We start from the raw sequence: 4,891 nt of genomic DNA, 5'->3' as shown, positions 1-4,891 counted from the left end.
ATGGCCTCTATTGATTTCGTCTGGTGATGGCAAACAGCGGCTGAGGCAAATGTTGTTATTATGCATTGAAGATAAATTGGTGGAGCACATTTTTGTAGCCACTGCCGTAACCCTACGAATTATTGAAAAGTTTCACACAGCACAAAAATTTAAATCACTCGTTGGAGATGGGAATAGAGAGTCGCAATTGGTTAATGACTTTCAACGGCGTGACTGATTGGACCTTTTTTGGTTTTTCATCCTCCATCTTCCATATATGGGGCAGTAGCCGATAAGTAGGAGCCTTCATCTCCCATACAAGCCTTTGGAGTCAACCCTTTCCCATGAAAAGTTATTTATAGAAATAGTCATTCGCGGAAAAATTTGTCATAACTTAATGCCTTAATAGTAATAACCAATCAGGGCCCAGTTGCGGTCATGCTCATTTACATACGTTGTTTCGCGTGCTGAAAATAATTGGCAATGCGGAAAGCGCGAGGGAATTGTCGGAGTCATCGGATGATAGTTCGTCAAGTTATGTGCTTTCTAGCGACTCAGTAACATCTTCTGATAACAGCGAGGAAGTAGAACCAAATGAGGAAACTCTTGCGGCTTCTTCAAGCCAAGAAAAGCGAAGCAAACGAAGCGGCTCTTCGGTAGCGAAATCCACGAGTCGGATAAAGAAAGGCAAAGATTCAACGCTTAACGATGAAGAAATGGAAGCACTGGTCTCGTGGATTTTTAGTTTGGAAGAATCCAATAAAGTAGACGCCGAAGTAAGGGCAACCCTTCTGGACGATCCACGAATAAAATTGGAGCCTGCGCGGATAAAGGTTGTAGAACATATGTTAGACGTCGCTCAGAAGCATTTGTTTGAAACTATTGATCGCTGGGTTTTGCCGAAAATTTTCAACTTTAGTCAAAGAAGCTTTCGACAGTAAAGAGAAATACAAAAAAGCGGCTTTCTCAGTGTCGTGGATGAAATTCTTGGCTAATTTTCATCCCGGCAAGCCAACACAGGAGCGAATGATTTTACAGAGGTTATTCAGTGGCGAATTTAAACTTAAACGCAAGCCCTCAAGATGATGTTCATTGTGTTGTGAGTGTAATGCAGGAGTTAGTCCATTCGATCATACATGAACATGTACGCCTGAGAAAGACAGAAAGCGAAACGACACGCGAAGGTATCAATCTACGAAGATGTGAACTTTCAAAAGAATCGGACGATACTTTGTATCGGTATTGTGGGGCGGCTCTGCAGCGTATGATTAAAGTGCGGAAGGAGACTCTTTCTGGAAAAAAAGGACGGGGAGATTTACCAAAACAGCGGCAACCAGTTATGGAGAAGGAGTTGGAAATCTTACAGGAACTCGTTACGAAGGATAAATCGACTATTTCCTCAATTCTGAAAAATCTTGATGAGGGAAATCTTCTGTTTTCCAGAGCTGAGATGATCACTTTTCTGCGATCTGTTGACAACGAAGTGCGGGAATTTGCAACGGACAGTAACCTTCGTCGATATCCATCAAAGTTCTTAAGCATGTGTCAGGACGCAGTTCTAAACAATGAAACCCTTGAAATGGACTTTCGTTTGCTCGTCGTTTCCCTTACTAACTTGGAGTACACTGACGCGGAAATATTAGTTCGTCTCTTCAAAGTTTTAGTGTCAAAATTAGCAAATACTCGCATCAACGAGTTTATGAATGCAAGGATTGAAAGGGATCTGGAAGGTCAAAATAAGGTTGTTGACGCTGATGAGATGCTCAGACCTCGCTTAAAAGCTTACGCATTAGCCACAAAACGCAAGTAGAATATTGAGCATTACTGTCTTTATAGTAACAAAAACAAAACATTCGGTTTCACGTCGTTTCGATACAAGATTCAGTCGAGGTGTAAAACGTTCGCAGAAAAAACAAACACATTAGAAGGCATACCATCAGCACTCTTTTAAGTGACCAGAAAGTAATACGCCTGTTTGTCCTTTGAATTTGTTTGATTTACTATTATGTCTGGCTCCTTGAAAGCTACAGGTGTGTGTAATTTATTCAAAAGTTTGCACTCAAAATATGTTAAAAATAATAATTATACCAGTTTCTTCATGACTGCGGCACCATTTCTCAAAGAAATCCATTCCCTTCTTTATATTCTGAATGGCAGGGCTATTTAAGCTGTTAACTGTGCGGCGGCTCAAGAGACCATTCTCAAAAAGCAGATTTCATGCTTGTAGATAGCTGGCCACTGGTTGAGCACTTTCCTGATAAGGCTCTTCTGAAAGGTCTTTAACAGCTGCAATCATGTATCTTTGCTACATATCAAAAGGAAAATAGAACATATTCACTGCAATGTGACATGTCGTTTATAAAGGCCTGGAATTTGTTCTACACAATAAATTACAAAATATATAATTACTGTTTTGCAAAATAATTTCAATCACCTGCATGATCTTAGCTGGTTTCACATTGAGGCGTGTCCAATTGTCTCGCCAGACAAAGGCATACTTTAAGCCAAGATCGACAATAGCGCCATTCACCGATTCTTGTAGTTTGCCCGACTTGATAATCACATGTTCATATACTGGACACTGTAAACTCCAAGAGCTGTCAACATTGACAATAAGTCTAACAGGCTGGAATGGTCCTGTCTGCTTGTCGTAGGTGTGTTTTTTAGATGGATACAGCACTAGCACACGGCAGGGAGTGGCGGTTTCACCTGAGCTCTCAAACGGTGAGGCTCGAAAGTAAGATCTAGTATCTCGCCAACTAAACTTGCGGCTAAAATTTCTCGGAGCCAACTTTCCAGTATCTCAGCCCCGTCATATTTCTTCAGGAGTTTTCTTTTCAGCTTGTCCTTTGCAGTTTCCGGGCCGGCGACATCGCCAATCAAGCCGCTGATCGAGCAACTCGAACTTGCGTTTCCTTCGGTACCACCGCCATCGGCGCGGGTGAAATTCAACGTCTTTTTGCTCTTACTACCCCTTTCTCTCTCAGAAAAATTCAATTCATCGTCAGAACGCCTCATTTTACAATCTCTTCTAAAAGGATTCTTTCCATAGCATCCAACTAAATAGTTATTCGAACTGGGTAATCGCCGTAACTTAAACTTCAGTCCGGACACATGCTGGATATAAGTTATTTCAACTCTGTCATTTCAGTCTATTTTATATTAACTTTTTGATAGCTGGTAACCAGTTTCCCTCGGTCGTAAAGGTAGGAACGGGTAAAATATTAAAGGAAAACGGTGAGGGAACAAGGACAGGAGCCGGACATGGGCTCCTGACAAGGAGTAAATTTCCCTCTTCCTCTGCCATTTTTTTTCTCACTACGCACTATTCGGACTTCCTCGGAAACACATTTTCGCGGGAAAGCCTATTCTAAAAATAATCTTTTACAGGAATAGGTTGACTCAAGGGTACAACACATATGGAGGCTCCAACTCATGGGCTCCTGATGGGGCAAAAGGGGAAGGGGCGGAGGCGGTGCTTCAATTGGCTGTCTTCGATTCACCGAAATGACCTTTGAAACAACAATTTTTAACGGCGTGACTGATTTGGTTTTTCACGTGGATGATAGGGTCGCATCAACAAAACATCATCCATCTTACATTATAAGGGGCAAATGGGGGAGGGGCGGAGGCGGCCCTTCAATTGGCTGTATTCGATTCACCGAAATGACCTTTGAAACAACAATTTTTAAATTATTATAATAGACAGGAGCTTTGCCGGAACTAGTCTTCCTCGCAGCCGTTCTGTGTATCGTCACGCAACGAGAAAGTTCGATGCAAGTTCAAATTTCTAATTCCTGACGAGAAACAGAACGGCTGCAAGGGAGACAATGCTGGAACAAGTCGAATGTGCAGAACTATTTTCGGCCCCCTACTTCTGAGGTACTGATTAAAATTTAGTGCTTTAATAGGTCTGAAAATGTGTAAGGAAAGTAGCCTATTTGCTGCACACTCTGACCAAATTTTCAAGGAGTGACACTACAACCACCCCTCCTCCCTCCCCCTCCTCTTAACCAAAAATGTAGATACAAGATGAATTAGCCAAACAACGGAAACGATCACTCCCATAGAAGGTTGATTGAGTGCACTGTACGTATTAATACTTTTTAATTCGAGGAGAATCCCCAAACACTAGAGCTCTGATTCTAATTTGGCTCGTTTCTGCTCTAGTTACTGGAAAAATGAGGTTTTTATTGAATAATCTGCATGACCTTTGAAAACCCGGTTCACGGGATCGTTACAAATATAGGATTTCCTTCTTAGCGACTACAGTTAATTAGAGGACCATTATAAAAAGATATTCAGTGAAAACATCGGAAAAAGAAGTGTTCAAAATCGAGATTATGCGTAAGGCAGTTTTTTGGATGATCAGGTCGATAATGATATTCGATGAGAGACAATTGGAGACGATCATGATTAGTGAATTGCAGATGGCAAACCCGCCAAAAACTGGCTGATTTCTGGTGAGTTGTAGTGTAATGAATACACCTTAAACGTTACCATTGTCTCGTTGAATTGAACGGAATGGTAAAGGTCATTTTTAACGATGGGCTCGCTTCTTCATGAGAAATGCATTACATTAGGCTTAAAGATGTGTCGTGACGAATGAGACTTTCGACAATACAGATTTTTTTCCGAGGAAGCCACAACCTTCAAACAAGTATGTGAGTGTTCGAAATTGCTTTGTTTAAAGATTTTCACTGACGTTAAGACTAAACTATCTTAAAACTTGTAGTGTGTAATCAGCTCTGTTCGCAAATGTGAACGTTGCAGTTGTAGGTTGTTCATGAAAGAGCGTGATCGACAGATTTTGGCAAGCAATTAAATATTGAGTTGCAACATTTTGTGAGGCTAACAATGAGTTCAGTCTGACAGTGTCCAAAATGCATTACGCGCTTGTTCTTATTGCTGT

The 4,891-nt window shown here is 41.2% G+C and overlaps 1 pseudogene; it reads left to right on the top strand.

Annotated features, from left to right (window-relative positions):
- On the top strand, window positions 1-3,419 carry LOC146464267 (uncharacterized; annotated as a pseudogene).
- Window positions 3,420-4,891: the final 1,472 nt, after the last annotated feature.

The sequence above is a fragment of the Pavona decussata genome, unplaced genomic scaffold (genome assembly GCF_977016875.1).
Source record: "Pavona decussata unplaced genomic scaffold, jaPavDecu1.1 SCAFFOLD_166, whole genome shotgun sequence".
NCBI classification, from domain to species: domain Eukaryota; kingdom Metazoa; phylum Cnidaria; class Anthozoa; order Scleractinia; family Agariciidae; genus Pavona; species Pavona decussata.
The sequence above is the reverse complement of the archived record's forward strand: the minus strand, read 5'-3'. Positions and strand labels throughout refer to the sequence as shown.